At 36.3% G+C, this 27,616-nt stretch overlaps 1 protein-coding gene and 2 pseudogenes across 2 annotated transcripts in view; all 3 read right to left on the reverse strand.

The window, feature by feature from the left end:
• LOC125808456 (ras-related protein RABH1e) overlaps positions 1 to 27,616 on the reverse strand; it is a 942,753-nt gene that overhangs the window by 70,206 nt on the left and 844,931 nt on the right. Inside the window, exon 7 of one of the 2 annotated variants that reach the window (XM_049488158.1) lies at positions 25,295 to 25,308. The exons of the other annotated variant lie outside the window; for it this stretch is intronic. The gene's annotated coding sequence lies outside the window, so the exon portion shown is untranslated. Of the gene's footprint in view, positions 1 to 25,294; positions 25,309 to 27,616 lie in introns of those variants that run through there. 2 annotated transcript variants of the gene reach the window in all.
• On the reverse strand, positions 6,078 to 7,242 carry LOC125808345 (linamarin synthase 1-like; annotated as a pseudogene).
• Positions 21,186 to 27,537, reverse strand: LOC125808346 (uncharacterized; annotated as a pseudogene).

Here is a 27,616-nt window from a genome sequence, read left to right on the forward strand (position 1 = left end):
GTGCTTGAACCCATGAAACTCGGAGGATTCATCCCCAAGAACTCACGAATCCTAGAAGTGGCAGCTCCTTCCTGGCGAACTCCCCTTTGCTGACCAATCTGAGTAGTTACAGCTTGACTCAGAATTCTAATTGCCTCTCTGAACTCGGCATTAGAAACTTCCCCTTGCGGTTGCACTCCTGAGGCATATGGTAACTCTTGCTCATCAACATAACGCCTAGGAAGATGCCTTCTGCCAACTCTCGTGGAGGCATGACTATCTGAAACATGCGTAAGCACGAATTAGACAGAAACTTTTTAGAGATCAACTCTAACGCACGAGATGAGTGTGAAAGAAATGAAAAATTTTCCTAAATATTGTAGCCTCTCAATCATAGATGTGGCGCGCTTCACACCGATAACTAGGACTCTACAGACACGGCTTCATAGACTCCCTAGGACTCTGGAACTTGCTCTGATACCAAGTTTGTCACGCCCCGAGCCTATACCCTGGACATGGCCGGCACTCGAAGACCATTGCTGGCCCCCAAGCGAACCCTTGGCCTGACTTTCTTAACTCAGCAGAAACTTAACTCGACAACAACTCAATGCAATACAAGTTTATAAAACAACCTAACTGATAAAAATCTGGCCAAAAAGGCAACTCAAGTCCCAAAATAGAATATTTACATATATACATAGATGAGAGACTCAAAACCAACTGACTGACTGTCTATGAAGCCTCTATAATACTAAGATGGATATTGGTACAGACCGCACAACATCCTAATGAAACAAAACTAAGAGAACAAAATAATCGAGTCCTCCGGAACACAAAGAGGCTCATCACTAACTCTTAAGTACTCAACTGGATCAACGGTGAACCAGATATTGGCCTTAGGTACCTGTGTCTGCATCATAATAAGATGCAGGCCAACTGACATCAGTACATTGAATGTACGATTATGTGAGCTGGAAAGCTAAACCACAACTTAAGCTTGAAAAGAGTACAAAGGAAATCTTACCTTGGCTCTGTTCAACTCATGAATAACTGAACTCAATATATAAAGCAATACGACAAATGCAATATATAAAGCTTGCAAAATAGTGTAAACAACTTAGCTTGTTAAAGATAAAACAATAACAACTCAACTTTACTTATATAAAAGTAATATAACTTTAGTGGGAGACTCTTTCAACCGACAATCACCACTATGAGCCCTAGTGGTGATACAATATTTTACCTCACGTTGCCCAAGGACCATCCTATACCTTGCCGTGATATAGGAAGCTAACTTTACTAAGTGGATCCATTAGCTTAACTTTACGGATTCATCTAAAAAGTATGACCCGTTAACTCCCATGTTGGCGCATGGTTCTTATGGAGAGTTGAGTTTATATGAACTCGTGTCCCCAATTCGGTGCTCAAGACTACTCCCAAAAATACTTAGCTCATAAGTGTTTAAACACATTTTTCTTTATTTGAGATAATTACTCAAAACTTTGCCCGAAGGCTCACTTGGAATCGATGTTCCTCTTTCTTGAAAATTAGCCCAAACGCTCTTTTGGAATCATAGTTCCTTTCTTACTCAAATGTAAAAACATTTAGAAACTTTTTTGGGAATACATAGTTCCCTAATAACTTTTGAGAAATGAACTCAACTTTAAACTCTTGACTTAACTTGAAATTTGACTTAACCTGAAACTTGACTTAACTTGAAACTTGAGCCTTAAAACATTCAACAAAGACTCTTGGAAAGCTTTAAAGACTTGCTTTGACTCCCTTCTTGAACTTCTAGACTCAACTCTTAACTTCCCTTGACTTGGAAACTTACTCTCCTTGAATTTGAATCATGGATTCAAGGTGTTTGATCACGTGTTATGGACGAGTTCTTGATATTTAAACGTACCTTGGGGTGTTGGAAACAACTTGGGAAGATAGGTACAATACCTAGGAACATGTATGACATAGTGGTGAAAAAATGGGAAGACTTGGCACTTTTGGCGCTCTGAGAGGCGCGGAACGCCACACCTCAAACTTCAGAGAGGTCTGGTTGGGGCTCTGGTAGGGGCGGCCCCCCAAGGGCTGGACCTCAGAGTCCCTCTTAGGGCGCGCTGGCTGGCGCGACGCCCCAACCCTTTTCCCCAAAAACTTGACTTTTCTCCTCTTTTTCTCCAACTCTAAACCTTCTAAACTTCAAAGCTTGATCCCCCAAACACTTAGGATCATCAAAACCCTTAACATACACTAGATTCAACTCAAAAACCCCACCGGAAACATACACCAAACCAACAAAAATTATGACACAACACAACTACAACTTCAACAATTCCAACCAACAACTTCAATCAAACATAATCAATCTTTTCTCGAAATTAAACGAGCTTGGCGTGTGGGGGAAAGAACCAAACCAACACGATGAGCTCACATACCTTAATAGGGATCACCCCCGAAGAAAAACACGACGATCTTTAACGAAACCTAGCTTGATCTTCTCTTTTTTTTCCTCTTCTTCTCCTCTTCACTCTTAAACCCTTACTTTCACTCTTTAAAAATGAGAAAAACTTATCAAAATCAGTCCAATACACTCATATATATCCAAAAGAAAAGGTTAGGTAAAAGACCAAAATGCCCTTACAAATTTCCGGACGAATTCCCTGCCAACTGCCCAACTTTCAAAGGGCATAACTCACTCATACGAACTCAGAAACAAGCAAACTCAATGGCGTTGGAAAGACCAATCCACGAACTTTGCAACCATAACTGGAACCACACCTATATCTTCCTGAGTTAGGAGTTATAACTGTTAAAAGTTGTCCAAAAATTCATTATTTTCCATACTTAGCCAAATTTTCCAGATTTTTAATTCTTTCCAAAAAATGAAAATTTCCAATTCTAAGCCTTTTCATAGTTATTTCAAATTGTCGGATGGTACACACAGTGGGTTCTGTGGACTCGGATTATTATTTCTATTTGTTTCATCTATTTTTCTGTTTCTGTTTTGCTAACCTTAATACACGAGATAACATTATTCGGTTTGATGTATTAAAAATAACATGTATTGCATAAAAAAATTATTTACAAGTATTGTCACGCCCCGAGCCTACACCCTGGGCGGGACCGGCACTCGGAGACCATTGATGGCCCCAAGCGAACCCTTGGCCTGGTTTTCTTAACTCAGCGGAAACCTACTCAACAAAATAACTCAATGCTATGCAGAGGCATAAACAACTTAAATGATACATATCTAGCCAAAAAGGCAACTCGAGTCTCAAAATAGAATACTTACATATATGCATAGATAAGAGACTCAAAACTAACTGACTGACTGTCTATGAAGCCTCTAAAATACTTAGATGGATGTTGGGACAGACCCCACAACACCCTAATAAACAAAACTAAGAGAACAAAATAACTGAGCCCTTTGGAAGCAAGGAGGCTCACCACTGACTCTAGAGTGCCCAACTGGATCAACGGCGTGCAGGGTGCTGATCCTGGGTACCTGCGTCTGCATCATAAAACGATGCAGGCCAACTGGCATCAGTACGTGGAATGTACGAGTATGCGAGCTGGACCGCTAAAAACAACTTAAGCTTGAAAAGGGAACAAGAGATCACTTACCTTGACTCTAAACGACTCATATACATAACTGGACTCAAAGTAAAGCAATAAGACACGAGCCACACATATAAAGCTTGTAAAAGAATGTAAACAACTTAGATCGTTAAGGATAAAAATGACAACAAACTCCACTTTTCTTTTATAAACATAAAACAGCTTTTGTGGGAGGTTCTTTAACCGACAACCACCACTACGAGCCTTAGTGATGATACAACGTTTTACCTCACGTTGCCAAAGGACCATCCTATACCTTGCCATCGATATAGGACCTTACTTTTGCTTAGTGGATCCACTAGCCTAATCTTGCGTGATCATCTAAAAAGAATGATACGACAAGTCCCATGTTGGCGCATGGTTCTTATGGAGAGTTGAGTTAATATGAACTCGTGTCCCCAATTCGGTGCTCAATACTACTCCCAAAAATACTTTGGCTCATGCTTTTAAAATAACTTCTTTCTTTGATTGAGATACTTACTCAAAACTTTAGCCCAAAGGCTTCTTTGGGGAAAAAAAACAGGATTTCCTTCTTATTCAAATATAAAAGCATTTACAACCTCCTTTGGGAATACTTAGTTCCCTAATAGCTTTCTCTTTTTTTTTTTGAAGAGAATTCAACTTTAAACTCATGACTTAGCTTGAAACTAAGACTCTTACTCGACTTGAAACTTCACTTGACTTGGAACTATCTTTCCTTGAATTGGAATTATGAATTCAAGGTGTTCGATCACATGTTATGGAAGGATTCTTGAACGCTTAGACGCACTTTGAAACGTCGAAAACTACTATAAAACATAGGTAAATTACTTTGGAACATGTATGAGAAAGTGAGAAAAGAAGAGGGGAAACTTGGCTGAGACTTCAGATTTCTGGTGACACAGATGGGACTTACGGTCGCCATCGACGGACCGTAGATGGACTTACGGTCCGTACTGCAGGTCTGTAGATTGCGTCAGAGATTTTCCCCAGAATTTCATTTAAGAAAAAGACTAAGTGTTGGCCTACGGTACGGACTTACGGTCCGTAGGTCAGGTCACGGACCGTAGGTCGCGACCGTAGATCGACTCCCCATAACCCCAACTTCTGTCCCAATCGACGGTTGACCAGTACGGACCGTTGATCTATCTACGGTCCGTAGGTCAGTCCCGTAGATGGGGATCGACAGCCCAGAAACTTCTGCAAATCGATGGTGGATCAACCTCTAAAGGGTCATAGCTCTTAGAATCATAATCCCCTCAACATACAATAGGTTTCAACTTAAATATACGACCCAATCATGTCTCACAACGTACAATAAATTCAACAACACCACCAACAACCTCAACAACAACTAACAACTAACAACTTCAACACTTCAATAACAAACTCCCAATCTTTTCTCAAAGCATGGAATAAACTTGGGGTGTGTGGGGGGGGGGAGGATCAACCCACACGGAAAAACTCACATACCTTGATAGGGATCACCCCCGACGAATTTCCACAATGGTCTTGACAAATCTCCTATTTCTTCTCTTCTTCTTCTTCTCCTTCTTCTCTTCTTCAATCACAAGAACCCTAACTCTTTCTCTTACCAAAAATGGGACAAAAATGATCCAAAGATCATCCTAATACAACAATATGAGCTCAAAAGAATTGGCTAGGGAAAAGACTAAAATGCCCTTAATGATTCCCGGACGGATCTCCTTGTCAACTGCCCAACTTTCGAAGGTCATAACTCCCTCATACGAGCTCGGAATCGAGCAAACTCGGCGGCGTTGGAAAGGTCGTTCCACGAACTTTGCAACCATAACTGGAATTCCACCTAACTCATCCTGAGCTAGAATTTATGGCTGTTCAAAGTTGGCCAAAATTTCACATTTTCCATACTTAGCCAAAATTTCCAAAACATTAAATTCTTTCCAAAAAAATGAAAATTTCCAATTCTAAGCCTCTTCAATTATTTCATAATGCCGGATGTTACAAGTATTCTCTTCACAATTATGATGGAAAAGATGTAAAAAAATAATTGAGGAGTATTGAGGTCTTTAACCATGCTAATAAATGCATTAAAATATCTTACATTACTAATATCTAGAATTTCTAGGAATTAGTTATAATACACACTTTAATACACAATAGAATGTAGAACTAATGCTTGCATTAGTTACATATAACATGAAAAAGTATATCAAACAAGATATTACTAATACTACATAAAATTAATGCATGCATTATTTTTACTAATACACTCTATCAAATGACCCCCCAAAAAATATGGAGTTGAATGTTGATCCCTTTTCTAGTCTTTTTCTGCTTGTTGCTACTTCATTTTAAAAAAATGACCTAGTTTGACTTGACCCGATTTTTTATATAAAAAAAATCAATCTTGTGGTCTTAAATTAAAGTTATGTCAAAGGTACCAAAATGTCCTTTAATCTTGTGATTTTAAACATGTCATTCAAAAAGCTGAAATGAAAATGTTGCGAGAAAAGAAAAAATGATCATTCTTTTATAGATGAGCTCAATTTGCTTTCTGGGATAGTTTTTTCCATCAATGAAAGTGGACCTGTAACATAAATATTTGGGAATCTAGCCTCAATTGCTTCTAGGACTTTGCGTTCCAATTCAGTGAATGTGTTGATGATCATTGCAGAAGATTTCAATCTATTTTGTGCTTCATTGCCTAAATAGTTTAACAGAATATCATCTGGATCAGTAGTACTGATAAAGCTTGGCAAGTCCTTCAACCTAATGTTGCTCATTCCTGGAATCCCATCGACAATTGTATCCAGTGTACCATCCTCCATGAAACTGTCATCTGTTCCACAAATACCTTTTCACATATATATAGTTTCATATCGAAAATATTGAATTCATATGAACTTATTATCTGTAAGCTCCATCTGCATCGGTTTCAAATTGTTTGTTTGGTTGTGAATTGTCACAGAGTTGAACTAAGTAAATAAGACTTTTAAATCTTATGGTCTTAAACTAAAGACATGTAGAATGTACCAAAATGTTCTTTAATCATGTGGTCTTAAATATGTCTTATGGAAAGTTAGAATTAAAGAGAAGAAAAGAAAAGAGCCATTCTTTTTAAACTGACTAAACAGAAAAATAAAACAAACAATTTGAAATGGAGGGAGTATGAGGTTGAGGTCTGAGGACAAACCTTTAAACGGGATAATCCCTCTTCTTCTTAGTTCATCAAATTGAAGGTATCCCATATAACCACAAGCTGAGGCTGTCCAAAATTGGACATCAAGGATGCCAAATTCTTGTGTTGCGTTAATGGCAAAGCTCATCATCCCATCTGATATTATACAAGAAATTGGTGGAATGACCGGTGATGAAATAAGCTTTGATAGTAAATCCCGAAAAGGAGTCAAGCAGTTCTTCCTTATCGAGTCACATAACAAAACAGGATTTTGAGTTGCATCGCGATCTGATGGTGGCAATCCTTCCGGGATAGTTTCAAATTTGAAATCCTGGAAGCTTTTCTCAAAGTCGGCCTTGGGATTGGATTAGACGTCTATGGTTATATTCAGTGTTGACAAATGTTACATAGAAACCTCTTGAGTGCAAAATTTTGACTAATTTCATGAATGGTATTACATGACCTTGTACAGGAAATGGTACACACACTGCATGAGGCGTCTTGTCCATGTTTAGTACAAGGATTTTGTTTCTTTTCACTTGTGGACTAATATTGTCGATTGAGTCCCATTTTATACTCCAACTAGGGGCGTTCTCGGGTAAATATTATCCAAGTTGAAAAATTGAACTAAATCGATTTTATTTGGGTTTGATTTTACATTTTTTAAAATTGATAATATTTCATTTAGTTTTGATTTGGTTCAAAAAAAACCTGAACAAATAACCGAACCGATCCAAACCAATAAACTCAAGAGGAGAACATTTATCTTGTTGGTTTCATATATATATAGATGTCATAGAGTGTCATTGTCACTTCCTTGTCTAGGTCAATAGTGATGAATTTTGGAGCTTTATTCATAGTAAGTTCAGTGATAAGAGGTTTTGTAATACTAGTCATTCTAACTGACTGGTGAACGCCCCCAACTCTAACGTTGGCACTGTTTCATTTCATAATGCTCTCAGACTTTTATAATCTTTGTTCATCTTTTGTTTTGCTTCTTATGCCAACAATTTGTATGACTATTCCAACAAATATCTTAAATTTCAGATAGCAAAATCACTCAGCAACTATAAGATCTTTAATTTTCAGTATTTAACAATACAAACATATAAAATTCATTTCCAACATTGATTCTACATACTTGGGAATCTTTGAATTGAGGTATAGATGCATGAGCACTATAAAAGGGTGATAAGGATATAACGTCTTTACATTACAGGACCAATAATATGCTCCAATTTTTTGTCATGTAGGATGCCACGTAGGTCATGTGTGTCTATTTGTTCAATTTTATACAAGTTTAAGTGTCTACTTGTGCACACCCAAAATTGAGGACATGATTATGAAATGAAGCCAAGTTAAAGAGCATATATTTATGTATTATGCCAATATTCTTTTGTGGGTTTATGTGGATCTTAGGATATGTGGTTGACTTCATCAGCAAGTGATCATCTAAATATAGCAGCTGCAACACAAATGAATTTTACTAGAATATGAAAGAAGTCTCAACAATTTTTTTGAACGTTCTGCGCGTTCTTCTCCGTGCCATTTGCTGTCCGTAGGTGTCATATATAACTTGTTTTGCGTCTTTCTTTTCGGATCAAATCTATTGGGTATATAAAATAATCAATTCCTTATCACTAGTGTATAACAACAAAAGAAAGAAGTAATATGTGGATCGATTTAACATGCAGATTGAGTACTAATTTTAATTTAAGTTGACTTAGGGGAAGTGTTGTTTTTTTTGTGGAGGAGAATTATATTGAAAGTTGAGGATAGGTGGAATTGATTTCCAAATAGACATGTATAGGAATCTTCTTTGATATTTTTGTGCAACTATTACTTAAGTGATCAGTGGTCATGTTACCGGAATCTTCATTGATTTTCAATAATCATATCTATCTTTCTATATTACTAGATAGGCATGTGCCTGTGCTTAGCACGGCCCAACACTGCAACTTATATTAATATACAACTAGTTATGGAGACGTGCGAAGCACGTGACTCCTCTGAACACATTATTACGATTTGAGTTATATATGTCAAAATCACATTGTAATGAGTATCACAAACTATTCAAAAAAAATAAAATTAAAATAGATGAACTATCAACCTATTCTAATAACATCTTTATTGTATGTCAAATGATTAGACAATCGATGAATCTACAAGATTTGGACAACACCACTTGATTGGGTAACTAAAATTAATACCGAGTTAAATTTTTATGATATTAGGTCCAAACATGTGATATATTAATATGAACAAAAATTAATATACAAAAATTATTAAATGATTCCGATTTGATTGCAGAAGGAAATTTGTACATACCATATACTCGATAGTTATCCTCTATTATATCATCCAATGACTTTTGAACTTTTAAAAATATATACAGGCAATGATTCATATAAGGGATATAAATGTTTGATATATATATATATATATATATAATGAATAGAACATGCAAAAGAGAACACTAAAACCCAATTATGTAGTCGGGGAAATAACTAAAACACTTACATAATATAATTTAGCTACATATATATCAAACATTTATATCCCTTATATGAATTTTTTTGTACATGATGTATTTAACACATTGAGTTTTAAGGGAGACATGTAATGTCATACACCCCAAATTATGTGACAGTCTTGGCTAATTGAGAGTCAATTCGATTAATTTTACGAAGATAAGTTGGATCAAATTAACTCAATATTATAAAATAAAAAATGCATATATTTAAAAAATTATACAAAAAGTATTGTAAGTTATAATTTTTAAAATCTTAATTAAAATTTATATAATTTAAATTTCAAGAAATGAAAAATATCACACAAATTGAGACAGAGAAACTAACAATTTTGTATTTGATGTTGTAACACTCTTCTATTCTTCGTACCAAATTATTGCTAAAGCTCTTGTGAATCTTCTTCTGCAATCAAATAGGTTTTACAATTGTATTGTAATAAGAAGAAAACATGAATAATGATGAAATATGAAAAAATTAACGAAAATTATAAACCCAATATACATAAAATATGAGCTGTATAGGAAAAATTCATTTATAAACTAATAGAGAAATAGTAACAGTTACAGGAAACTTTCACACTTCTTCCATAAAGTTTGTAACAATTGATTGTGGGTTCAGTTTTGTTTTGTTAGAAACTTTTTGTATTCTTCACTAAGGTGCTATTAAAATATATTTTTAACCGATGCAGTTCTTAAGTTGCAAGGCTTTTTGGGCATTTATACAAATAAGATAAAACAAAATAATAGGAAGAAGAATGAAAAAAAAGGAGAAACTAAATAAATAACAATCCTAGCTTTTAAGAGTGTGTATTTACATTTTTGTCCATAAATATATAAGAATAGCGTTTAATAGAATATAATAGTATTTGTTTATAATTAATGTGTACATTTTTGTTCATCAATATTATGACATTATAAGGACACTTCAACTTCTGACTTGGAGGCTTCCCACTTATAATATAATATGATTATTAATATTATTATACAAAGCTAACTATGGAAATAGCCACGAAGCAAAAGGAACATCAAACTAATTTAATTCAATGACATCCAATTCAACTATAAAGATGAACAGTCTACACTGAAAACTAATAAGTCGTCTCCAAGGATACAACCGACCTAGGGTTTTCTTTTGGTGGCTCACTCCTTCATAGGCAGCAGTTCCGCAGCTCTCATGGCTGCTATTAGGGGTGTACATGATCGGGTTGGTTCGGATTTTTCAAATATCAAACCAAACCATTTGTGTAAAAATTTTAAATTTATAAACCAAACCAAACTAATAAAATTCGGATTTTTTCGGGGTTTTCAACCTCGGGTTGGTTCGGGTTTTTCAAATACCAAACCAAATCATTGTGTCGAATTTTTAAATTTATAAATCAAACCAAACTAATATACCTCAGATTTTTTCAGATTTTTGGATTTTTCGGTAAAGTTTGCATACAAACATGTAATCAACTTGTGCTCCAAATATTTCTTTAGTCCAACCAAAATACAATTATCTAAGGTGTTTCTTAAGAAAATAACACAAAATATGAGATAAGTACTAATGACACTAAAATATTCAATAAAAAATAATAATGAAATCATCATATAAAATAAATATTGCAGAGTCATAATGAAAATGATCATAATTTAAAAGTACTAAATCATGCTAAAATAAGTTTAATAAGTATTAGTTACATTACTAAATATTTAAGAATTATTAAAATTAGATTATGTATTTTAATTGTCTAAACCAATGTAAAACTAAAGAACAAATATTCAATATTATTGTCATTCTTAGTGTTGAATTGATTTGCTTTTTGCATTAGTATTAATTTGATTTTGATTTAAGTTTTATTATAATTATCAACATCTATGAACTATAATCTTTATTGGACCATTTCGAATTCTAAGTTTTAAACTTGAAATAATATATTAAAAGATAAAAACTATGAAATAGCATAAGAAATATTTTAAAATTATATCAAAGTAAATATTTTTATGTATAAAATAAAATTTAAAATTACATATATAATGTCGGGTTGGTTTGGTCTCGGGTTGGTTTTTTTAGTTAAAACTAAACCAACCCAAATATAGTTGAGTTTTTTTTTCAATACTAAACCAAGTCAAACCAAACAACTAGTCAGGGTTTTTTCCCAATTTGACTCGATTTGTGGTTTGGTTCGGTTTTCGGTTCGGTTTTGTACACCCCTAGCTGCTATGGCCAATGGACGACCTCCTTTCAAGGGTGTCCAGCTCGCCCCACCACCCCAAACCACCACATGTGCCACCCTTTTCAATTCTAATACTCTAAATCCTAAATAATCTGCTCTAATTAACTAAAAAACAATCGTAAAATCAATCGAAATAATTCATGGAGAACCTACTATCACATTTTCAATGGAGGAAAGGCAAGACTTTATGATCGAAGAGGGATTGCATCAAGTAGTGGTGTTTAAATTATCCCATGGTGCGCCGATTTGAAGGTATTAAGGTCAATTTTACAGAAACATCTTGGTACCAAGGGCGATTGTTTAATTGGCTTACTTGCTCCAAGACAAATTTTGTTGAGGCTTGATCAATATGAATATTATATACTAGCTTATCTCACTAAGTTAATTATCTTCTCAACAATGGAGAGGATCACCAATGTAGGGTTTTTCCATGATCCATTGGATATAATCCTAAGGAGGAAACGACGTTAGCTATGGTTTGGATTTCTTTACCAAACTTATCTACAGATTTGTTTGCAAAGAAGTCTCTGTTGTCTATAGCATTGGAAGTTGGAAAACCAATAGCTATAGATAAAGCTACTCAAATCAAGTCAAGACCTAGCACGACTAGGGTCAAGGTTATACTTGATTTAATGAAAAAGCTTCCAAATCGTATATGGTTGCAATTTGTGGATAGAAAATATGGTAAGTTGATTGAGGTTTTCCAGGAGATTGTATATGTTAATCTACCTTTGTATTGCAATTATTGTAATCACCAATGCCATGATGAAGATAGTTGTCGTTTGCTCTCGAAAAGAAACCAAATTAACAAACAAATTGATGATACCATTGAAGTTGTTTTAAAAGGTACCATCGATAGTGAAAAGTATCAAGGTGATGTGAGAGAAATACCGAATAAAAAAAAGAAAGATTGTTGATGTCGATCAAAGGAAAGCTACTTCTTTAAATTGACAATTGGTTGCTGCCACTTCTGAGCAAAATCATGCAAACTTAATGGATGTTGATACAAGTTATATTGGTGTATGTTCAAAAAAATATTGAAAACAAAGGTGATTGCAACAACCAACAGGCTGCTACTAATGAGGTGCAATCAAAAGAAGCTGGGCTGAATTTGATGCTAATGCAACTAAAAATGCAGGGGGAACACCAAGAGTTGGGGTTGATGCGCCGCGAGTTGGTTCAGGGCAAAAATTAATGGATTCAAGACAAAAACTAATGGATATATCTGATGTTGAAGATGCTGAAAAATCTGGGCAGCATGTTTTGCAAGTTGAAAATGAGAATGCAACTAAAAACAGGATACTGGTTGCACACGAAATTCAACTAGTATTCGGACCCTTTACCCGACTAGTCAAAATAATTCTCCATGTAGTGAAAAGGGTGCGACTGGAATTTTTCATGACAGTGAGAAGAGGAAAGATATTAGTAATGCCTCAAGAGACCTACTATGTTCGAATAACTTTGATGTTTTATTGAAGACTACTGGAAATCAAGTAAGGTAAAGAATGACAATGATTTGATCCAATAAAAACAGGTCTCAACTCCTGCTTTGAATAGAAAATTAAGTCTAGAAGCTCCCGTATTTGTGCCTAAATGTGTGATTGCAAAGAAGAATGAGTAAGGGCCCTAGTGTCAAATACAATTGATTTGGGCGAGCTAGGATTCATTTGATGAAGATGATGAAGACAATATGCTGGACAAATGCTTTGATAGAGTGGCTAGAAAGGGGATATATCACCTAGGCAACAAAGAAGTGGAAGCAACAAAAGCAAAAAGAACACACATGGAAGGCAACATAGTTGGGACGGTAAAATGACTGAGGAGTCTTTTCCAAGGCACCTACCGATGCGACAGGCAAAGCAGAACCATTTGACAGTATCGATAGGTTCAACAAGATCCAATAAATCCATAAAGAAAGTATGAATTATCAAGTGTTGTTGGATAGGTTTGAAGAAGAAGACAAGAGAAAAATACTTCTAGTTATTTTTGATGGGCAATCAATCTTTTTTAATTCATGCTTTTGTAATAGAGAGTTTGAGGCTGATAACTCCACTTTCTTCCTGATTGACATATTTTTACATTATTTAACCATCCTCATTTGTAATATAATCATGGACTGTATTACAAACTCTGTGGTGATCAGAAAATACTTAGTTCTCTCTAGCTCTTATTTCTTCATGCTTGTTAGGTAGCAGAAGTTAGATACTTCATTAGGATTAGTAAAGTAAGGCCTAGCCCCCCTTGCTTGTACTTATCTCTATTGATAATTTTCATGTTTAATAAAAGGGCGGTAGACACTGTCTAGTGGTAAATTTTCTTTAAAAAATACTATAAAGATGAAAAGTATTATGTACATTATGTACTTCTACTTTATTTAAGTTTCCCAAAAGTAGCATATATCAATTGATTTTGCAAATTTCCCTTGGTACTTTGGCTTATGTCAACCTAGAAATCCTGACTTTATTACCCTTGGTACTTTGTAACTCAATGGAGTTCTTGCTGAGCTTTGAAGCTAACTGCAGTTCAAATACAAATGTAATTTCTAATTAATAATGAGTAAAGAAGAAAGAAGAAGATAACTTTATCTAAATTAGAAAAGGTAAACTTGAAAAAATAAAGTTGATAAATGCATACATACCATACAACAGGGAGAGACGAAAAATAGATGAACTTGAATTTTCAATATCTACAACTATTATTGAAAAAGAATAACAGTAGATCGATCAAAGGAGCTTTGAGGAGACAATGGTGAAGAAATGAGTAAACCTAACTCCTATCAATATAAACTGGACTTCTTGACAACTCAATTACCATCAGTTTGCAATAAGATCTACTCCAATATGTTTTCTCTATAAGAAATCGACATTAGAAAACTTCTTCAAACAGTTGTTAGCTCACGGGACACACATCGATGAAAATAAGACCCATACCTTCTCAAGGTATAGGAATGACAACAGATATCGATGGAATTGGAAGCAGAGAGGCATAGTCCGTTTATCTTTGGGTTATATATATAGTTCAATAATTACAATAGAAAATAGATTGTACTAAAGGATACATTATATATCTTTGTAAAAGAGTGCTAAAGTTAACCGATTAAAAATGTCGTGATCTTGAGTGATAAAGAGGCTCTTTTTCTTTTTGGTATATCTTTTTAGTAGTAGTTCTGCATATCCACTTAATAGTTACTCATTTTACAGTTCCCCCTTCTCTCAAATTATTATTGTTTCTCTACCTCCAAGTTGATACTAAATCATATGTTCAAGAATATTCAAGAATTAATTGCAATTAGCAGATTATCAAACTTTTCAACTCGTCATATATCTCCTTGGAACCATATGAGAAATTATCTACTACTATTCATATTTATCAAAGATTTTTTTAAAAATAGAATGAGCTAAGAAAATAAATTCAAAAGTTAACATTCCACGTAATGCAATTCAGAAGAGATTGATTTTTCTGTTCAATTAACCGGAGACACACGTAACAAGCCGCAATAACAATTCTTGTCAAAAAGATAAAAACCTCTCTAACCTTAGAAGGTAGGAGATAAGGCTGCGTATACACTATCCTCCCCAATCACCACTCATGAAATTACATTGCATATGTTGTTGTTATATAAGAAGTAATAAAAATTCAGCTGTTATTGAATATTTTCAAAAAATTGAAAAGAAAAATCTTATTCATTCACTCAGTTACCATACCAAAAAGATGAAACTTTGTGGACTTACTGTGCAAAACGACTTTCTTGGGCAATAAAAGAGAACTTTGATGCTACCTCTTGCAATAGATTTGCTACATAGAGTGTAGATAATGGGGTATGCTCTGCCATTTAACACGGTATTGTTCCCACAAGTTAAAGTAGGCCAAGAAAACATGAGTAGAAAATTTCATGAGATAATCTGACCAGCAAATCCAATCAGTTCAAGCACCGTTTGAATACGGTATGATCCTTCAGCAGGAACAGTCATACCATGAGTTTTATATGCCCAGCCTGTAGAGCTGATATGAGAACATAAATACATATTTAGTGGTAATTAAAAATTAATTGCCGCTAATGATCATTTTTGATGTAGTGTACTTTCTTTCCAATTGAATTTCTCACTTACCAGCATAATAACGGAGATGTACAACCAGTGTACTCTAATCTTAGCAGCCTGTTCATATGTCTTCCTAGTGTCCCAAGTCTAGAGCGTTGTAATTTGATCATTATGTTTCTCAATCAGTTCAGCAAATTAAGTGCAACAATACTTTTGACCTTTCTTGCGGTTTTGAACCATGGAACAGTTAGTGTAGTACGGAAGTCATAATAGAGAAATGTATGTTATTTTGATGTTGATATGAAGTTTTGATGATTGAGTAAGCTTTTAACCTGATCCCAGGTGAAACTGTGAGCTCCGTACAGGAATAGACTACAGCTGGCCAAAAGCCTGCAAAACCTATTGTGGTTGGTGCGCGGCTCCCATTGCAAGTTGGTCCTTAGCCAATGAGAATGTTTTGCATTTTTATGCGCATCCTATAATATGTCCATTCTTTTTTTTATAAATCAAATTTATACCACTAGACTGGGCATCTAGCGGCCTTTTATTAATAATAAGATAAAATCCTCAACGTGAATAAGTGCAAGCAAGGGAGGCTAGGCCTTACCTTACCAATCCTAATGAGGTAACAAACCTCTACTAATTAACAAGCTTGAAGAAAATAAGAGCTAGAGAAAACTAAGTGTTATATTTTAGGTGTTTTAATGATCCTCACAAATGCAGGGACCTGGTCCCTGGAAGAATGCTCTCGTCCAGTTTCGAAGTGGTGTACAACTGTAAATCAATCTTTACAGCTATCTTGTCAGATTGGTTGGTGAATGTGTAGCGTACTTCACCAATAGGAAGGGCGGATGAAGTTGTTTGTTTCAGTGGTCAAAACCCGTGTTGGTAATTGATATATACAACAATAAACAAACAACATTATTCATTCAAAAAGAGATAGAGAGCTAGCAAGTCTTTTTCAAGAACTTAAGCATCAAAGAACACAGAAAGGGACCTGGTCCCGGAAAGACTGTGTACGTGAAAAGGATGAAAAGACAACTTTCAAAAAGCTACCAACTCTGATGTGGTTGGTGCACAACTTTTCAGAACAACAGGCTCTCAGCCAATGGCCTCGTCCCAAGGTTTTGTGTCCATTTTGATAATAGTCTCTTCTCCAAAACACAAACTCAAGTTTTGGCAAACAAAGTTGTGAATTTCTAAAAATTCATAAGCTCAAAAAAGAAAAGGCCATCTTCAAGGATGAACATTGCTCATGCTCAACAAAGGGACCTGATAGAGTGCTGAAGCGTTTTTGTTGTATTTTAAGCTTTGTGTCTTATGTGCTTAAATTGTAAATCTATTCCTGTGTTATAAAGGAATTAGATCATTGTTTTGGTTCAGTCAAAAAGCCTAAATCAGTTAGATTTAATTGCTTCAGTGGGAAACAAAGTTGTTGCTTAGTTGAAGTCTAAATAATCTAGAGTTAGATGGTTTAGTGGGCAGCATAGTTGTTGCTTAGTTGAAGTCTAAATCATCTAGAGTTAGGTGGTTTAGTGGGAAGTAGAGTTGTTTCTTAGTTGAAGTCTAAATCATCTAGAGCTAGGTGGTTTAGTGGGCAATAGAGTTATTGCTTAGTTCTTTCTTTGTAGTAGAGTTGCTACATTGAGGGGTAAGGGATTTAGAGTTAAATTCCTAGGTTGCAAGAGTTTGTAATCTGAATTGTTGCTCTGTTTGAGTTAAATGGAGTTTGGGTTGAAATAATGTGAGTATAGGTCATGGTTTTCACCGCCCTTGAGCAAAGGGGTTTCCACGTAAAATCCTTGTGCCTGATTTACTTTGAGCTATTTATTTTTTGCATTTCTTTCAGTTACTGTTCTTGTTGAGTCAAGGGACCTGGTCCGTTGACGTATACTGGACGCATATATTGCAACACTAAGTATTATATGATCATCATAGAGTTTATTATACACTCTATGATGATATGACAAATGAAGATAATATGTCCATTCTCACTTATCACAAAGCAAGTTTTTGCAAAATAGAATTTTCAAAAAGCAAAAGCCTCTCTTAACGGAATATTTCTCAAGAACAGCTGCATGACTTAATAGAGTTATCTTTGTTCTTAGTTGTTGCTAGAGCTTGTATTTTCAGTGAAAAATCTTGGAAGATCTATTCCTAAGCTATAAAGGAAGTAGATCAGTGCTTCATGTTAGAACACAACAAAGATTAGCTAGAGTTAGCTACGTTTGGTTCTTAAAAAGTCTACATCAACTAGAGCTAGTTTGTTTAGTGGGAAATAGAGTTATTGCTTAGTTATTACTGGTAGTAGAGTTACTACAATAAGGGGGAAGGTATTAATGAGTTTTGATTCCTAGGTTACAAGAGTTTGTAATCTGAATCTTTGCTCCGTTTTGAGTGAAATGGAGTTTAGTTGGAAATCTTGTGAGTACATGTCGTGGTTTTCTCCTTCCTTGAGCAAGGGGGTTTCCACGTAAAAACAATTGTGTTTGTTTTTCCTTAAAATATTTTTTCTGCATTTATATTCTGTCATGGGACCTGGTCTAGTAATCACTAGTGGACACTACATTCTATAAATGTGTAAGCCACCAAAAATGGGCAAAGAGTAAATGGCACAACTCCTGTAATCCTCCGTGCTTCACTAAAACTGACAAATGATTCCTCTTCTTTGTTTGATCTCGAGAGAGGTTCATTCACTTCCCAGTCTTCTTTCCTAGAGATAACACTTCATCTTTATTACATCTAACAGATTTCAGATGAACGGTTACAAGAGGAACACTATCATGCCACTAAAAGAAATAAGGATACCAGGAACAATCATTGACCATCTCCATCAGTATTTTAATAATATTTACGTGACTAATGACCCCGTAATACTCCCAACAGAAGTGTGAGCATTCTAAATAGCAATTATAAGTGACCTCTTATTTTCAAAAATAATTCCCGATCATTGCAACTACTGAAGGACATCTAGTGGATTGGAGCAATCCAACAACTATTTGGATAGTCAGATAATGATAGAAACTATGGATGTTTCCCCAATATGCAAGTCAAAAAAGAGTTGTAGATAAATTTGTTCTCAATGTTTCCATGGTAGAAAAAACTATCAATTCCATCTTGTAGCTTACGTGACCTGAGATATATCTTTGGATGGCAGACACAAATAGGAAAGCCATATCAAGATTACTAAGAATTGTTGCTCCATCAGGGCTATTAAATGTAAAACAAACATCCCTAAACGATTACAAAGTACTATTACCTTGCCATGGTAAATTAGGACCAACCCCACGGTGTCAGGATCAAGTGTTTATTTCACGATAGTCGATACTTGTGGTTTTTCAATTGGCATGCCCACAAATTCCAAGTTTTCTTATAACAATTCAACTCTAACTGAGTTATACTTCATACATAATAATCCCAATAAGAAGATTTGTTATAAGCTAAATTGATAGATTGGTGGATGGATTCATACCTCATACCAGTAGCCTCGTATTCTTCCATCTTCTGTCGAGTTCCAGTCATGTGGATTTAGGCAAAGACAAGTACCTTTCAACCACAAGGCCACCCAAAGTTTCTTTTGTCTACATCGAATTCAAGGAACATATAGGGACTCAAATACTATGTAATGATCCCAAATAAATTTGAAATAACAAAGTAGTTTTTGGGACAATTTTCAATTATATTGGTAACTGAATGGAACTACAAGCTTAGCTAATAACAGTAATAACATAAAATGAGGAAGTTGAATATTAGCTCCATAGCTTGATAGATCTGCAGAAATAGAAGACAAATACAAAAGATTTAGAAGAGATTGAGAATGAAGAAATTGGATAGAAGGAGAAGAATTTTGGAGAAGAAGATACCGTGCGAATTCATGCCCTCTCTATTTTGTTATTCAGTTACATATACTGTGTAATCAAATTGGCTGAGCTGGCAAGTCTGACTAATCCCAGCCTTTGAAGCTCAATAACTCACGATCAATCTTCACCCTATACGTGGAAATTATTATGACTAAATTCTAATAAACCCCAACTCATGACACTCTACCCCTTGAATATGATCTTTGTCCTCAAGGATCTAGGAATCAAAATCTGGAAATTTTGCCTTAATATACTTGTTGAAAGTCAATAGGAAGGTGAATTAAAAATTCCTTTAGTCGACTTCCTGTATGAGATAGCCAACTCACCTGCAGATTAGTATAACAATGAAAGATAAGAGTAAAACAGAAAGTAGGACTCAAATAAAGAGTTTTATACTGGTTCGGAACACTAGTGTGGTGCCTAATTCCAATCCCCTTAGGTTTCAAGGGTTTCCTTAAGAGCTTGTTGAGAACTTGGATAGTGCAAAGTATTTTGATTAGAATCTTGTCTGATATGCAAATCAAATCTTCTACTTTGACACACTACTTGTATAACCTACACTCAGATATTTCTTTCTATTTTCTTTTTCGATTGTATGCTCACGAGAATACAAAGCTCTTATGAAAGACAATAAAAGACAACAGTACAAGTTCAAGTGAAGTGCGTACTTCATGACTACGACTAAGAGAGGTTTCTATAGTATTGGAGGACTGCTCTTTTAAGAAAAGCCCAAGGGTGTTTAAATCAAGGATCTTTGATTGAGTCCTTGATTTTGATTAATTTGTGGAGTCATGTCCATATCAGATATGTGCATGAGAAAATCGATTTTCTTCCTTCGTTTGAAGATCTTCTTGTGGTCTTGAATCTTGGTTGATCTTGTTGACCGTTGATGTTGATTTCGTCAATCTCCAGATTTGATTTATCCTAATCAGACGCCAGGATTGTGGCTATCTTGAATTGATTATGTATCCCTTAATTTATGATCTTCCTTCTTTAGTAATCACATATTATCTCTTTCCTTCTTTAATAGTGCTTGGGTGTTGTATGCTTGACTTCTTTCTTTTTGAATTCTTGGCCTGCAATTAGTCACATATTTTTTAAGTGTTTCATTATTAAAATCACTCGATCCTACGGGGATACAATCTCCCATTTTTTTTTATAATGACAACTAATTCACAATTTAGTATAGAGACTTAAAGAGATAGTGAAACTTCCCTAATATATTTCTGTCTGTGGTTGTCTAGAGGATTTTTGTAGCTCCCCCTTTGTTTAAGCTGTATAGCCCCCCCTGTCTTGATTGCTTCCTGTCTATGAAATTGTGGGACAATTTTCCCCCTTTGGCATAATAAAAATGAAAGAGCAAGAGAGAACACACAATAATCATAAAAAGCAGTAGCAAATAAAGTAAACCAAAGTAGGAAGGAAAAAAGCCTTCAATATACAACCCAAAAGAAACAGAAAAAAAGGGACATAACCCTTTAAAAGATTGTTCAGGAGTCGCAAAAACATAGGAGCAGAGGGCTAGTGTTCACCCAGAAAGTACTTGAGGGTGTTAATAACCTTCCTATAGAAGGAATTCTAGGAGCGTTCCACATTTTTGGAAAGGCTGGAGTAGGAAGTCTAGAAAGAGATGACAAGATCAGTGTTGGAAGAGTTGACTTCGCTCATGAGAGAATCAACTTGCTTTATCAACTTGTTGACAGTCAAGATTCCTTCTTGTTTTATCCCTTTTATTGTAATGCCCGGCTTACCAACATCTGTACGGGTATCTTTCTGAAGGCCAAAAACCTTCTCAACAACATCTTAAAGTGTCTCCAGCCCGCATTTCGCAACAAGGATGCGAGTTTTGAGTTCATCAGTGTCATGGAGTAGGAGAGTAGTCGAATCTACAGAGATTTTAGTTGGCTTGACAAAATCATCCCTGGCTTTGACGAAGTCCTTTTTCACCCATTTTCTTCCTACCTACACATACCCCATACACGAAAAGGTGTGAGACTCATAAGTAGTATTAATCTCAATAGGTTTAAACATAGAGAGGTCCACCGCTCGATCCACCAGAATTCGTGAGATGAGCAGCCTATAAGGTAAACAGGCAGAAGTGTTTGAATCCTCAGCACTTTCCAGAATATACTCTTTGAACGACACCGCCCAGTTAATGCAGTACTTCTTCTGCAAATAGTAAAGTACAAACACATCCCGAGTACATATGATACTCAGAGAGCCTTTCTAGGAATGAGAGTAGTGGCAATAAGATGTGCCAGAATATGATGTTCAAAATAAATAGATAGAGGTCCAAATTCAGACAAATCAGCATCGAGTTCAACCACGACTATCATAGGACCTTCCAGAAATACCTTAAAATCATCAGGCCATGTGTCATTTATGTACAGAATCACATCAAAGAATTTAGTACCGAAAACATCTTCAAACAACATGTCACGCCCCGAGCCTACACCCTGGGCGGGACCGGCACTCGGAGACCATTGCTGGCCCCAAGCGAACCCTTGGCCTGGCTTTCTTAACTCAGCGGAAACTTATCTCAAAAGCATAACTCAATGCAATGAAAGGTTATAAAACAACCAACTGATAAAATCTGGCCAAAACAACAACTCGAGTCTCAAAATAGAATATTTACATATATATACACACAAAAGAGAGACTCAAACTAACTGACTGTCTGTCTATGAAGCCTCTAAAATACTGAGATGGATGTTGGGACAGACCCCGCAACATCCTAATAAAACAAAACTTAAGAACATAAATAATTGAGTCCTCTGGAATGCAAGGAGGCTCACCACTGACTCTGGAGTGCTCATCTGGATCAACGGCGTACTGGATGCTGATCTTGGGGACCTGCGTCTGCATTATAAGACGATGCAGGCCAACTGGCATCAGTACATGGAATGTACGAGTATGCGACCTGGACCGCTAAACAACAACTTAATCTAGAAAGGGATACAATAGAGAACTTACCTTGGCTCTGTTCAACTCATGAATTATTGAACTCAATATAAAGCAATGAGACACATGCAATATATATAAAGCTTGTAAAACTATTTAAATCATGACGTAAAAGTCATATTTATAATATCATGAAAATACCATGCTTCCTTTCAAAGTCAACTTGTGCAATGCATGAATGAAGTCTCATACCCCCATCCACACTAAGCAGAACTTTTCGAGGAACCAAGCTTTTTCTACTGTGGGAGTTCTATAACCGATAACAACCACTACATGCTTAAGTAGTGATACAACGTTTTACCTCACGTTGCCCAAGGACCATCTATACCTTACCGTGATATATGAAGCTAACTTTACCAAGTGGATCCACTAGCTTAACTTTACGTGACCATCTAAAAAGTATGACCCGTTAAGTCCCATGTTGGCTACATGGCTCTTATGAAGATTTGAGTTAATATGAACTCGTGTCCCCAATTCAGTACTCAAGACTACTCCCAAAAATACTTTAGCTCATAAGTGTTTTAAACACATCTTTCTTTAGTTGAGATAATTACTCAAAACTTAGCCCAAAGGCTCTTGAAAAACTCTCTTTAAAAAGAACATCTCAAAACCATATTTTTAATATGATCAGTGATGACTCGGGATATTCATACTACTTAAACATTGATCGTATATCTAGAGACCATAATGTTTAAACATTGATGACATACTCAATTTGTCATACTAATCATGTTTTAGAAACTCTTTTGCAAAACGCATCTTTTCTCAAAAAGAGATAGTACTCAAACTTCTCAAAACTCTTTTGGAAATCTCAGTTTCCTCTCATCTTAAATGTGAAAACATTTATAAACTTCTTTGGGGAAATACTTAGTTCCCTAATAACTTTTGAGAAATGAACTCAACTCTTGACTCTTGACTTATCTCAAAACTCGATACTCTTTACTTGACTTGAAACTTGAGAATCTTTGCTTGACTTGAAACTCTATACTTAACTTGGAACTCAAGAATTAAAAAGAAGTTAAAACGTTCAATGAAGACTCTTGGAAAACCTTACAGACTTGCTTTGACTTACTTACTTCTAAGTTTGACTTCACTTGACTTGGAAACTAACTTCACTTGACTTGGAAACTAACTTCACTTGACTTGGAATCTAACTTTCCTTGAATTGGAATTATGAATTCAAGGTGTTTGATCACATGTTATGGAGGGATTCTTGATGTTTAGACGTACTTTGGACTGTTGGAAACAACTATGAAACATCGGTATAATGCCTAGGAACATGCATGAGAAAGTGGGGAAGGAATGGGAAAACTTGGCGCTCTGAGAGGCGCGGAGCGCCAGACCAAAAATTACAGAGGAGGCCTACTGGCGCTCTGATGGGCGCGCCACCCTAAGGGGAAAAGTTCAGAGCTCCTCTTGGGGCATGCTGACAGGCGCGACGCCCCACCCTTTTTCCCCGAAAACTGACTTTTCTTCTTAGTTTTCTCCAACTCTAAACCTCCTTAACTTCAATGGATCCAGCCCCAAACACTTAGAATCATAAACCCCTCAACATACAATAGATTTCAACTCACAACACAACCGGAAACATGTCCCAAATCAACAAGAACTTCAACACTACAATCAACAACACAACCCAACAATTTCAACAACATGACCAATCTTTTCTCAAAGATAAAACAAGATTGGTGTGTGGGGGAAAGGATCAACCCAACACTAAGAACTCACATACCTTAATAGGGATCACCCCCGACGAAATCCACAATGATCTCCTTGCTTGATCTTCCCTTTCTCCTCTTCTTCTCCTCTTCTGCTCTTTTTCTTCTCTTCTTCACTCAAAACCCTCATTCTCACTCTTTTCAAATGGAACAAAATGATCTAAAAATCAGTCCAACACTAGTATATAACCAAAAGAAATAGCTAGGGAAAAGACCAAATTGCTCTTAAAATTTCAGGACGGATTCCTTGCCAACTGCCCAACTTTCAAAGGACATAACTCACTCATACAAACTCGGAATCGAGCAAACTCGGTGGCATTGGAAAGGTCATTCCACGAGCTTCGCAACATAGCTGGAACTACTCCTAACTCATCCTGAGCTAGGAGTTATGACTGCTCAAAGTTGGCCAAAAACTCATTTTTCCCATACTTAGCCAAATTTCCAGAATTTTAAATTCTTTCCAAAAATGAAAATTCCAATTCTAAGCCTCTTCATAGTTATTCCAAATTGTCGGGTGTTACAATATCTCCCCCTTGGGAATGTTCGTCCTCGAATGAGATTACTCTTACTAGCTAAGGGTGTAACATCAACTCAAATACCCAACAAGCAACCATGGAAACGCAACAACAACCACAACATGCTCATTATAATTAAAAGAGCACTAAGAAGGAAATTAGTACATTAATCTGCATTTCTTCCGGACTCAAAGAGATGTGGATATCTCTTCTTCAACAAATTCGTTCTCAACTTGCGAACTTTGACGGTCTAGAATCTGAACATGAATCTCCTCATGACTCCTTTCATGGTTGAAACTTTCAAATATACACAATCCTCTACTTCGAACTCTAACGCCTTTCTCCTAACATCAATGTAGGATTCTTGACGACTCTGTGTCGTTTTCAACCTCTCTTGAATCACTTTCGCCTTCTCTATACCTTGAGGAACTAACTCTGGATCTATCAACCTTGCTTCACTAACTTCAAACCATCCAAAAAGAGATCTACATCTTCTCCCATAAAAAGCTTCATAACGAGCCATATGGATGCTAGAATGGTAACTATCGTTGTAAGCAACTCCATGCAAGATAGGTAATCATCTCAATTATCCTTAAAATCGATCCCACAATCTGCCTTGATACCTCAAAACACCATCTCCCCCTTGTTCAAAAGCCATCACTGCTTATGAGCATTTTACCTGTAATCCTCGTAAGATATGGTTTGAGTCTTTCTCACCTTCTACTTCTGACACTAATGATAACTCGGCCCCGCTCGTCACTTCTACTCCTCCTTCTGCGGAATCTATAAGTCTGACTCCCAGGCATGCAAGTCTATGCACATCTTTTGCTAACTCTCCCTTTCCTTCTTCAATATGGGCGGTGCTACCCATAGACAACTTTGCTTAAAGAATCAGTAACAACATTAACCTTACCAGGGTGATAAAGAAAACTCATGTCATCATCTTTGAGTGCTTTAACCACTCTCTCTCTATCTGAGACTAAGCTCATTTTAAGCGAACACACCCACATGAACATCATACAACAATGACACCATATCTTCGAAGCAAAACTACAACAGCCAACTCTAGCTCATCACATTACACCCCGATTAACCTAAACTCGACTATTGATCTCAAATCCATTTTAGATTCAGATAATCAGTATGTACTCAAGAAACAAATATCCTAACTAGGCGGTACTCAACTTCTCTTTCCATTCCTGAAAGTCTTCCTCACAAGCTTTAAACCGTTGAAAATTCATTGTTCTTCCTAGTCAACTTGGTCAAATCAAACCCTTATCTAACAGATCCCTTTAATTACTCTTTCAACTCTTTCAACTCTGTTAGTGCCATTCTATAAGGCGAAAAAGAGATAGGACAAATATCTGGAATGATGTCTATGCCGAAATCTATTTCTCTCTCAGGAGGAATTCTGGGTAGATCATTAGGAAAAACTTCTGGAAACTCTTTTAGTATAGGAACTGACTGAAAAGGAGGTATCTCAACACTATAGTCATTAACTCGGACTAAGTGATAGATACAACCCTTCGAAACTAACTTTCTCACCTTAAGGTACGAAAAGAAACGACCCTTAGGCCCTACTGAACTACAACTCTACTCTGTAATAGGCTCACTAGGTTGCTCAAGTATAACATCAAAGTTCATAGCAGCATAAGGAATTTCAAAAGATAAACTCGCTTTGGGGTCTAGCAAAGCATAAACAGCAAAGTCAAAGACTCGAATCATACCAGTGACAACATCTGGCGAATCCTCTTGCTCTTGGCGACTGTTGATTGCATAAAGGCAGTTTGCTCCTCCGCTAGTACTAGAAGTAGCTCCTCTAGGTACCATCCTGTCTGGGGGAGCAACTGATGAAGTTTGGGCCCTACTGCTCATATTTCCACTACCTTGCCTGCTCTTTGGGCACTACTTCATGAAATGACCTTCTTGTCCACACTTAAAGCAACCTGTCTGGCCTTGACGACACTTCCCTTGATGAACCCTACCACATCTAGCACATGCAGGAGCCTTACTACCCCTTGGTACTATACTTCCTTGAGGATAGGCAGGTCTAGCCCTGAAATTATAGGAATTTCTATTGTACCCATCTTTGTTCTCAAGTGCAGGTGTACTAGCAGATGGTGGAGCAGGTCCCTTCTGTTTCTGTGGGAGAGATGACTAATTAGCATCATTTTTTTGCTACATGAACTCGTCCCCTACTATCTTAGCCCTCTTATCCTTAAACTCTTCTCTATCATTCAACTTATCCTTCTCAACTTGTTGTAAATGGATCATAAATTTTGCTAAGTCAATATCCCCTATCAGCATAGATGTCTTGCCTTCCTTGCTTGACTGACGAGACAACCCAACAACATATAAACTCATCATGCTCCTCATGTCAGCAACCATCTCCAGAGCATAGCAGGAAAGTTGTGTGAGTTTCAGACTGTACTCATGAACACTTATAGACTCTGGATTATGGGTGAGAAACTCTTTGATCTTTGCCTCTTGCAACTCACGAGGAAAGAAACACCCCATGAGAGCACTCTCAAACACAACCCAACTCACTACTGGCGCATCCTCAGCCCTATTCTCTTTCCATTGGTCAAACCAGATTCTAGCGACACCCTTCAATTGGTATGCAACTAGTTCCACCCTCTCCGACTCAGCAACATGCATCACATCAAATACCCTTTTAAGCTCCTCAATGAAGTTCTCCGGATTCTCACTAATACTTGAACCTGTGAAGCTTGGTGGGTTCATCCTTAAGAGTTCACGGATTCTTGAAGTATCAACCACTTCGTGTCGATTATCTCCCTGCCTAACATGATAGGTCGCAACTTGACTTAACATCCGGATAGCTTCACAAAAATCAGCGTACTTGATCTCTTCTTGGGTTTGCACTTCTTGGGCACTTGGTAACTCTTGTTCCTCAATACTCCTCATAGTTGGGTGAACTCTGACTGCTCTTCGTGGAGGCATGATCCTCTGAAATACGCGCAAGTATGAATAAGGAAGAAACTCTTTAGAGATAAACTCTAACGGACGAGATGAGTATGAA

The sequence above is a fragment of the Solanum verrucosum genome, unplaced genomic scaffold (assembly GCF_900185275.1).
Source record: "Solanum verrucosum unplaced genomic scaffold, falcon-dt-bn FXZP01000112.1, whole genome shotgun sequence".
NCBI classification, from domain to species: Eukaryota; Viridiplantae; Streptophyta; class Magnoliopsida; order Solanales; family Solanaceae; genus Solanum; species Solanum verrucosum.